We start from the raw sequence: 11,895 nt of genomic DNA, 5'->3' as shown, positions 1-11,895 counted from the left end.
TCACCAGTTACCATACCCGGTCTGCTAGGTGGTTGCTACTTAAAGTCCCCAGGACATTCATAGTATTAGGCAAGACTGCCTTCTCTTCTTGTGCACCAGACACATGGAAAAATCTACAATCCATGCTTCATCTAGATATGTTAGTACTACTGAATGACTTTTTTTTTAATTATGGAAGACTGTTAAAGTGGAGTGTAAATGCTTTTTTTTAGTCTGGATCTTGTTGTATTGTATTGCTGTATGTTTTAATGATGTAATGTATTGATTGTGTCTGTCTTCTTGGCCAGGTCTCCCTTGAAAAAGAGACTATGGGTCTCAATGGGCTTTTCCTGGTTAAATAAAGGTTAACTAAAAATAAATCTAATTATGCTTCCATTGTTTAAACCAAGTGTGAAATGTCTTCTCTGTTCAGCTTCGATGTTACTGCCCTGCATCTTAGTGTTAGAGGTGTCACTACAGACCCTGGTTCGATCCCGGGGGGCGAGTCCCATAGGGCGGCTCACAATTGGCACAGCGTCGCCCGGATTAGGGGAGGGTTTGGCCGGGGTAGGCCATCATTGTAAAATAAGAATTTGTTCATAACTGACTTGCCTAGTTAAATAATGGTTTAAAAAAAGTTCAGAAACTATGTATTCCTTGTTTGAATTGGGTCAAACACGCAAGTGCACAGATGTGTATAGCTTTCTTCATTTTAATATGTATTTAGTCAACATTTCAGTCAACTAAAAGCTTTATCATGGGTCTACAATAACAAATGAATAGGCCTAATTGTGTTTATAATATGTATATAACACAATAACAGGTCTGAGCGATGGAAGTGATAGATGCGAGAGTTTTGAGTCTCTTGTAGCCTGAGTTGCAAGGAGCTTTTTTAAAATCTTTGTTCCAACTTCCAACTTAAACGAGACAAGAGAGTATGACTCATGTGAACATACTGGATGCCATATAGCCTAGGCCTAACTGATGTGCCACATATACGGTAAAAACTGCTCATGCATTTCCCTCTAGTAGAGGGTTGAATTATAATGTCCCATGTCTCTGAACTTCTAATCGAGTTACATCTCCATATCCTCTCATCCACAGTTAGGCCTATGAGTGTGTGTGTGTGATTTCTCTTTGCCCATAGATTGAGTTGAGATCTCGTCTGCTCCAATGAAGAGCCAGGAAATTCCTTCTCTGGCTCAAAATAGGATCATTGTTATGCCAGTCAGGCGTAGAATGGTAGAGCAAACTAAACCCTCTCTTCACTGCCTAAAAAACCCTATCTATCCCTCTCGATTGGAGAGCAGAGCGGGCATCCCTCAGAAATGCAATTATACTCCTTATATCCAGTGGCTTATGGGTAATTCAAGGGTAATTGTGGGAATCAATGGATATCAAGTGAGTTCAGAATAGCAATTCACCGTAGAGAAGGAGGAAGCAGCGACACAGACCAACATTGTAAATCAATGAACGTTTTTGCTCTTTGTGATTCTTCAAGGGAATAAAGTGCATCAGATAAAGTCTGTCATTGTTCCAGAAGAAAGGATATCTGCTTGAAAATCAAACCTGTAGCCTGCCTACGTCATGTCCTACTGGACATGTAAATACAACTATAATCCAGACAGAAGACAGAACAGCCAGTCCAGGTGAAATAGAAGTACAGTGTTTTCAGATCAGTATGAATAAAGGACAGGAGAGGAGGACGCCTCTCTAGGCTATTGAGAGGCGGCCCGCGGCTCAGTGATGTATTGATGTATGTCCAACAGAGGACGCATCTCTAGACTATTGAGAGGCGGCCCGAGGCTCAGAGATGTATTGATGTATGTCCAACAGAGGACGCCTCTCTAGACTATTGAGAGGCGGCCCACGGCTCAGTGATGTATTGATGTATGTCCAACAGAGGACGCCTCTCTAGACTATTGAGAGGCGGCCCGCGGCTCAGTGATGTATTGATGTATGTCCAACAGAGGACGCATCTCTAGACTATTGAGAGGCGGCCCGAGGCTCAGAGATGTATTGATGTATGTCCAACAGAGGACGCCTCTCTAGACTATTGAGAGGCGGCCCACGGCTCAGTGATGTATTGATGTATGTCCAACAGAGGACGCCTCTCTAGACTATTGAGAGGCGGCCCGCGGCTCAGTGATGTATTGATGTATGTCCAACAGCAGGGGGCAGTCTCTGTTCCGTTTGGAAATTCCTTCCTTCCTAATGTCAAGCTGAGGGCCTTTGCACTGCCTTACTTCCACGGGCTAGTTAGGGCAGTGATTCTCAACTAGGGGTACTAGTACCTAGGACAGGGGTGGGCAGACCTTTTGGCTCAAAGGGCACATTGAGTTTTTGAAACCAATTGAAGGGCCACATACTATATGTATATATATATATGACAAAACATGTGAAGCCTTTATTCATTTTCACATCGACACGCAACTACTTGTGTACTGTAGGTGTACATATGAACAGAACAATTCTACCCTTGTACCATCTCTACCCTTGTTTTTTGTGAACAGATTTTTCACAAAATGTATATCATTTATAACATCAGACACAGTCAAAAACACACACAGCTCCTGCATCTCTACCCTTGTAAAGTTCAATCAAACTTAGTCACAGTATGCAAACTTCTAAATATATACACTACTGTTCAAAAGTTTGGATTCACTTCGAAATGTCCTTGTTTTTTTAAAGAAAAGCACATTTTTTGTCCATTAAAATGACATCAAATGGATCAGAAATACAGTGTAGACATTGTTAATGTTGTAAATAACTATTGTAGCTGAAAACGGCTGATTTTTTAATGGAATATCTACATACACTACACGTATAGAGGCCCATTATCAGCAACCATCACTCCTGTGTTCCAATGGCACGTTATATTAGCTAATCCAAGTTCATAATCTTAAAAGGCTAATTGATCATTAGAAAACCCTTTTGCATCTATGTTAGCACAGCTGAAAACTGTCGTTCTGATTAAAGAAGCAATAAAACTGGCCTTTTTAGACTAGTTGAGTATCTGGAGCATCAGCATTTGTGGGTTTGATTACAGGCTCAAAATGGCCAGAAACAAATAACTTTCTTCTGAAACTGTAACGATCGTTGACCTCCTCGGATGAGCAATAGAAAGAATCCAACCAAAAGGCAGCGTGGTAAGTGTCCATGTTAATTTTAATAAATAAACTGAACACTGCAATAACCAAAAAACAACAAAGAGAGAGAGTGAACGAAACAAAACAGTTCTGTAAAGTGAAGACACACAAAACAGAAAACAACTACCCACAAACACAGGTGGGAACAGGCTACCTAAGTATGGTTCTCAATCAGAGACAACGATAGACTCTGATTGGGAACCATACCAGGCCAAACACAGAAATACAAAACATAGAACAAAAACATAGAATGTCCACCCCAACTCACGCCCTGACCAAACCAAAAATAGAGACATGAAAAAGGAACTAAGGTCAGGACGTGACAGAAACTTGTCAGTCTATTCCTGTTCTGAGAAATTAAGGTTATTCCATGTGAGAAATTGCCAAGAAACTGAAGATCTCATAAAACGCTGTATATTACTCCCTTCACAGAACAGCGCAAACTGGATCTAACCAGAATTGAAAGAGGAGTGGGAGGGCCTGGTGCACAACTGAGCAAGACGACAAGTACATTAGAGTGTCTAGTTTGAGAAACAGACGCCACACAAGTCCTCAACTGGCAGAAACACCAGTCTCAACGTCAACAGTGAAGAGGCGACTTCGGGATGCTGGCCTTCATAACTTCTCCTTCAAAGCACTGTCACATTGGATGTGGATGAGCTCCAATTGTGTCTGGTGGTGCTTTTTCACTGTCGAAAGATAGAGGGCCATGATACAAGCTCCAGCTCAGTCTCAATCTGGTGAAGTCTGAGAAGTGGCGGGAAAACTCAGCATGCAGGTCGATCAAACTGTTAGTCTCAGTGCGGCACTGCGATTTGGGCGCGTTCAGTGTGGCGAGTGTCGGAAAATGAGCGAGAGACCGGCTGCTCATTTGTAATGCTGTGTCACGTTGGAATACAGTTAAATACAGAAAACACAATCTCCCTGCAGTTTCACATTCAGACGCCCCAGTATGTCCACACCGAAAGCAAAGTCGCCCAGCAATTGTGTGTCTTTCAATTCGGAGAAGTCGTCAGCTTTACCAACCATATCGAGGAACATACCTGTCTTCCCTCTCAGTTCCCACACAGGACGAAACACTTTCCCCAGGCTTAGCCGTTCACATTTGAATGGTACAACAAGTCCTGGTGTTCTGCCTCTGTGTCATTGTGCAGCTGAATGAACTGATGATTGATATGTCTCCTTGTCTGTATAAACTTGAACTGACGATGGATAAGCCTCCTTGCCTATATAAAGTTGAACTGATGATGGATAAGTCTCCTTGCCCGTATAAAGTTGAACTGACGATGGATAAGTCTCCTTGCCGTATAAAGTTGAACTGATGATGGATAAGTCTCCTTGCCCGTATAAAGTTGAACTGATGATGGATAAGCCTCCTTGCCTGTATAAAGTTGAACTGATGATGGATAAGCCTCCTTGTCTGTATAAAGTTGAACTGACGATGGATAAGTATCCTTGCCGTATAAAGTTGAACTGATGATGGATAAGACTCCTTGCCGTATAAAGTTGAACTGACGATGGATAAGCCTGTATAAAGTTGAACTGACGATGGATAAGCCTCCTTGCCTGTATAAAGTTGAACTGATGATGGATAAGTCTCCTTGTCTGTATAAAGTTGACCTGACGATGGATAAGCCTCCTTGCCTGTATAAAGTTGACCTGACGATGGATAAGTCTCCTTGCCCGTATGAAGATGACCTGATGATGGAGAAGTCTCCTTGCCCGTATAAAGTTGAACTGATGATGGATAAGTCTCCTTGTCTGTATAAAGTTGACCTGATGATGGATAAGCCTCCTTGCCCGTATAAAGTTGACCTGATGATGGATAAGCCTCCTTGCCTGTATAAAGTTGAACTGATGATGGATAAGACTTATTGTCTGTATAAAGTTGACCTGACGATGGATAAGCCTCCTTGCCTGTATAAAGTTGACCTGACGATGGATAAGCCTCCTTGCCTGTATAAAGTTGAACTGACGATGGATAAGCCTCCTTGCCGAATAAACTTGAACTGATGATGGATAAGTCTCCTTGCCTGTATAAAGTTGAACTGATGATGGATAAGCCTCCTTGCCTGTATAAAGTTGACCTGACGATGGATAAGCCTCCTTGCCTGTATAAAGTTGAACTGATGATGGATAAGCCTCCTTGCCTGTATAAAGTTGACCTGACGATGGATAAGCCTCCTTGCCTGTATAAAGTTGAACTGATGATGGATAAGCCTCCTTGCCTGTATAAAGTTGACCTGACGATGGATAAGCCTCCTTGCCTGTATAAAGTTGAACTGATGATGGATAAGCCTCCTTGCCTGTATAAAGCTGAACTGACGATGGATAAGCCTCCTTGCCGAATAAACTTGAACTGATGATGGATAAGTCTCCTTGCCTGTATAAAGTTGAACTGATGATGGATAAGCCTCCTTGCCTGTATAAAGTTGAACTGACGATGGATAAGCCTCCTTGCCGAATAAACTTGAACTGATTATGGATAAGACTCCTTGTCTGTATAAACTTGAACTGATGATGGATAAGTCTCCTTGACTGTATAAACTTGAACTGATGATGGATAAGTCTCCTTGACTGTATAAACTTGAACTGATGATGCATAAGTCTCCTTGACTGTATAAACTTGAACTGATGATGGATAAGCCTCCGTGCCTGTATAAAGTTGACCTGACGATGGATAAGCCTCCTTGCCTGTATAAAGTTGAACTGACGATGGATAAGTCTCCTTGACTGTATAAAGTTGAACTGATGATGGCTAAGTCTCCTTGTCTGTATAAAGTTGACCCGACGATGGATAAGTCTCCTTGCCCGTATGAAGTTGACCTGATGATGGATAAGTCTCCTTGCCCGTATGAAGTTGACCTGATGATGGATAAGCCTCCTTGCCCGTATAAAGTTGAACTGATGATGGATAAGCCTCCTTGCCTGTATAAAGTTGAACTGATGATGGATAAGTATCCTTGCCGAATAAAGTTGAACTGACGATGGATAAGTCTCCTTGCCTGTATAAAGTTTAACTGATGATGGATAAGTCTCCTTGCCTGTAAAAAGTTGAACTGACGATGGATAAGTCTCCTTGTCTGTATAAAGTTGACCTGATGATGGATAAGTCTCCTTGCCCGTATGAAGTTGACCTGATGATGGATAAGCCTCCTTGCCCATATAAAGTTGAACTGATGATGGATAAGCCTCCTTGCCTGTATAAAGTTGAACTGATGATGGATAAGTATCCTTGCCGAATAAAGTTGAACTGACGATGGATAAGTCTCCTTGCCTGTATAAAGTTGAACTGATGATGGATAAGCCTCCTTGCCTGTAAAAAGTTGAACTGACGATGGATAAGCCTCCTTGTCTGTATAAAGTTGACCTGATGATGGATAAGCCTCCTTGCCTGTATAAAGTTGACCTGATGATGGATAAGCCTCCTTGCCTGTATAAAGTTGACCTGATGATGGATAATTATCCTTGCCTGTATAAAGTTGAACTGATGATGGATAAGCCTCCTTGCCTGTATAAAGTTGACCTGACGATGGATAAGGCTCCTTGCCTGTATAAAGTTGACCTGACGATGGATAAGTCTCCTTGTCTGTATAAAGTTGAACTGATGATGGATAAGCCTCCTTGCCTGTATGAAGTTGACCTGATGATGGATAAGTCTCCTTGCCTGTATAAAGTTGAACTGATGATGGATAATTATCCTTGCCTGTATAAAGTTGAACTGATGATGGATAAGTCTCCTTGCCTGTATAAAGTTGACCTGACGATGGATAAACCTCCTTGCCTGTATAAAGTTGACCTGATGATGGATAAGTCTCCTTGACTGTATAAAGTTGAACTGATGATGGATAAGACTCCTTGCCTGTATAAAGTTGACCTGATGATGGATAAGCCTCCTTGACTGTATAAAGTTGAACTGATGATGGATAAGACTCCTTGCCTGTATAAAGTTGACCTGATGATGGATAAGTCTCCTTGTCTGTATAAAGTTGACAAGTTTTACAACCACTTTGCCAACATTTTCCAGCTTTAACAGACTTTTACACGGGGCTTCCTGATGTGAAGAAATATTAAAGCCTCCGAGTTAGGGCTTTCTTCTTCTACTTTGTCATGTATTCTTTTTAGTAGGCCAATGTTTTTACGGGTTAGATTTGGTGATCCATCTGTTGTGACGTTTGTCAGTTTGCGCCAAGGTAGATTCATTTTTTTCCCCAAGCTGGCAGACACCCTGTCATATAAATCAGAGGCCCTGGTTGTTTCCATAATTGATTCCATCGCAAGAAGTTCCTCTGTTATTTCAGAGTTCTCCTTTTTTCCTCTGACAAATATGCTAAGTTGAGCGGTGTCTCTGATGTCAGTATTCTCATCCAGTGCTATAGAAAAACAGATCAAAGACATCTGCTTTTTATCTTCAACTTGGAGATTAGCTAGTGATAGCTTGATCTCTCACTGACCTATCACTTCCACGCGCCTGGTGATGGTTCTGCGTGATGAGCAAATGTTCTACAATTGTTTTTTTATTACTCTCAGGACAAAATATACCAGCAGTCTCCAACAAACACTCTTTCACAAACTCCCCATCAGTAGAAGGCTTGCTATGCTTTGTGATTTTATGTGCCACAGCCATAGCTTGACTTAGTTACAGAGTCTGGAGTAGAACACTGTTTAAGAAACATATTTTGTTGGGCTTTTAAGTTTGTGGCAAGTCGTAACTCAAATACAATAATATTTAATACACAAATGTCTTGCGGGCCGGATTGAAGTGCCCGGCGGGCCGTTCTTGAGTTCTATAAGGGACACTTTGGAAGCCTCGTGAGGACATAGGCTTACTGGTAAACTGTACATTAGGGGGTACTTCAGGTGAGAACATAGGCTTATAGGTAAACTGTACATTAGGGGGTACTAGAGGTGATAACATAGGCTTACTAGTAAACTGTACATTAGGGGGTACTAGAGGTGAGAACATAGGCTTATAGGTAAACTGTACATTAGGGGGTACTAGAGGTGATAACATAGGCTTACTAGTAAACTGTACATTGGGGGGTACTTCAGGTGACAACATAGGCTTACTGGTAAACTGTACATTAGGGGGTACTTCAGGTGACAACATAGGCTTATAGGTAAACTGTACATTAGGGGGTACTTCAGGTGACAACATAGGCTTACTGGTAAACTGTACATTAGGGGGTACTTCAGGTGAGAACATAGGCTTACTGGTAAACTGTACATTAGGGGGTACTAGAGGTGATAACATAGGCTTACTGGTAAACTGTACATTAGGGGGTACTTCAGGTGAGAACATAGGCTTACTGGTAAACTGTACATTAGGGGGTACTAGAGGTGATAACATAGGCTTACTAGTAAACTGTACATTAGGGGGTACTTCAGGGAGACTCCGGACAGAGCAACATGTACTTGGTGACACAGTAACCAAAGCTAGGGAATAAAATGCAATTGCTCTTAAAGATCTAAGGTCAGTTTTGTAATCACACAATTTCAAGCAATGAGTAACCTCATCCTTAGGCTTGATTGAGAGAGAACTGGCTGGTAGATGAGATTAACCAATGAGTTATAACCATTTATCAATGGTTATAAAGCCTTCATGACCTCCCATAAAGGGGACATTCATGTCAAATGTAGCAAATTAGAGACAGCAGATTTCACCTTTTTGAGAAACTGTGAAACATCAATGTTTGCCCATATGGTCTACTGGGTAGATCAAATTAAATCCAAAAGGACTTCACCTTCAACTACTACATCTCATCCTCCTCTATGACCACTTCATACCTGTTCATACTGTTCACAATAACTTCAGTAGTACTCTGCTTTCGTTATTTACAGAGGAAAAAAGGACTGGTTCTGATCCTTGGCTCAGGGTAAGGCTGTAAGCGCCAGAGGCTAGGAGGCTGTTTGATGTTTTTATTATTATGGCTGGCTCACTGATGTCCCAGTAGCATCACTAGGCTAGCTTCTCTGCTTCAGGCAAGGCTGGGGCTGAGACTCATGTTGAAGGGTATTCTGTTGTCTTGTCTTGTGAGTTACATTATCCTACCAACAGACAGAGAGAGAGAGGGGGGGGGGGATAAGCAGGGGAGAGAGAAGGAGAGAGAATGATGAGGGAGAGCGAGACAGAGAGACACAGACAGAGAAAGAAAGACAGAGACAGACTGACAGAGAGACTGAAACTAAGTCTACCCCTGGAAAACAGCAATTAAACAAACCAGTCTGAATCCTGTGAAGAATTTATTTTCTTTTCTGGGGGTGGAGTTGAAACTATATTTCTGTCCCGTATTGGGATCACTGTAGCTAAAATAATGTTTTGGAATCACTCCATTGTCGTGAGTAAGCTATACACAGTGGGGCAAAAAAGTATTTAGTCAGCCACCAATTGTGCAAGTTCTCCCACTTAAAAAGATGAGAGAGGCATGTAATTTTTATCATAGGTACACTTCAACTATGACCGACAAAATGAGAAAAAAAATCCAGAAAATCACATTGTAGGATTTTTAATGAATTTATTTGCAAATTATGGTGGAAAATAAGTATTTGGTCAATAACAAAAGTTTCTCAATACTTTGTTAATTAGCCTTTGTTGGCAATGACAGAGGTCAAACGTTTTCTGTAAGTCTTCACAAGGTTTTCACACACTGTTGCTGGTATTTTGGCCCATTCCTCCATGCAGATCTCCTCTAGAGCAGTAATGTTTTGGGGCTGTTGCTGGGCAACACGGACTTTCAACTCCCTCCAAAGATTTTCTATGGGGTTGAGATCTGGAGACTGGCTAGGCCACTCCAGGACCTTGAAATGCTTCTTATGAAGCCACTCCTTCGATGCCCGGGCAGTGTGTTTGGGATCATTGTCATGCTGAAAGACCCAGCCATGTTTCATCTTCAATGCCCTTGCTGATGGAAGGAGGATTTCACTCAAAATCTCATGATACATGGCTCCATTCATTCTTTCCTTTACACAGATCAGTCGTCCTGGTCCCTTTGCAGAAAAACAGCCCCAAAGCATGATGTTTACACCCCCATGTTTCACAGTAGGTATGGTGTTCTTTGGATGCAACTCAGCATTCTTTGTCCTCCAAACACGACGAGTTGAGTTTTTACCAAAAAGTTATATTTTGGTTTCATCTGACCATATGACATTCTCCCAGTCTTCTTCTGGATCATCCAAATGCTCTCTAGCAAACTTCAGACGGGCCTGGACATGTACTGGCTTAAGCAGGGGGACATGTCTGGCACTGCAGGATTTGAGTCCCTGGCGGCGTAGTGTGTTACTGATGGTAGGCTTTGTTACTTTGGTCCTAGCTCTCTACAGGTCATTCACTAGGTCCCCCCGTGTGGTTCTGGGATTTTTGCTCAACGTTCTTGTGATCATTTTGACCCCACGGTGTGAGGTCTTGCTTGGAGCCCCAGATCGAGGGAGATTATCAGTGGTCTTGTATGTCTTCCATTTCCTAATAATTGCTCCCACAGGTGATTTCTTCAAACCAAGCTGCTTACCTATTGCAGATTCAGTCTTCCCAGCCTGGTACAGGTCTACAATTTTGTTTCTGGTGTCCTTTGACAGCTCTTTGGTCTTGGCCATAGTGGAGTTTGGAGTGTGACTGTTTGAGGTTGTGGACAGGTGTCTTTTATACTGATAACAAGTTCAAACAGGTGCCATTAATACAGGTAACGAGTGGAGGACAGAGGAGCCTCTTAAAGAAGAAGTTACAGGTCTGTGAGAGCCAGAAATCTTGCTTGTTTGTAGGTGACCAAATACTTATTTTCCACCATAATTTGCAAATAAATTCATTAAAAATCCTACAATGTGATTTTCTGGATTTTTTTCCCTCATTTTGTCTCTCATAGTTGAAGTGTACCCATGATGAAAATTACAGGCCTCTCTCATCTTTTTTAAGTGGGAGAACTTGCACAATTGGTGGCTGATTAAATACTTGTTTTGCCCCACTGTCGGTATCATTTGATTACCACAACAAGCTACACAACTGATTTAGAATTTACACAATTAAGACATAAGTGCATGTCAAATGAACCTGTGCCACAAAATAAAATGGTAATGGATGTAAACACAATAAAACGTCCTGTCTTCTTCCTGTCCATCTGTTAATCTGTGTGTGACACTATGTTTGTTTGTTAATTGCATGTAAATCACGGGGACCACCTCAGAGGCACACAGATGTTTACAGTTCTCCTGGGGTTACGGATCACTCTGAAACAAGGCCTTCTGAGTCACAGATGTTTACAGTTCTCCTGGGGTTACGGATCACTCTGAAACAAGGCCTTCTGCGTCACAGATGTTTACAGTTCTCCTGGGGTTACGGATCACTCTGAAACAAGGCCTTCTGAGTCACAGATGTTTACAGGTCTCCTGGGGTTACGGATCACTCTGAAACAAGGCCTTCTGAGTCACAGATGTTTACAGGTCTCCTGGGGTTACGGATCACTCTGAAACAAGGCCTTCTGAGTCACAGATGTTTACAGTTCTCCTGGGGTTACGGATCACTCTGAAACAAGGCCTTCTGAGTCACAGATGTTTACAGGTCTCCTGGGGTTACGGATCACTCTGAAACAAGGCCTTCTGAGTCACAGATGTTTACAGTTCTCCTGGGGTTACGGATCACTCTGAAACAAGGCCTTCTGAATCACAGATGTTTACAGGTCTCCTGGGGTTACGGATCACTCTGAAACAAGGCCTTCTGAGTCACCGTCTCTTGTGTCATATTCAAGATAGTCTATGAGATTCTAATGGCATCAATGTG

The sequence above is a fragment of the Oncorhynchus mykiss genome, chromosome 4 (genome assembly GCF_057628025.1).
Source record: "Oncorhynchus mykiss isolate SJ-2025 chromosome 4, ASM5762802v1, whole genome shotgun sequence".
Taxonomy (NCBI): domain Eukaryota; kingdom Metazoa; phylum Chordata; class Actinopteri; order Salmoniformes; family Salmonidae; genus Oncorhynchus; species Oncorhynchus mykiss.
The sequence above is the reverse complement of the archived record's forward strand: the minus strand, read 5'-3'. Positions refer to the sequence as shown.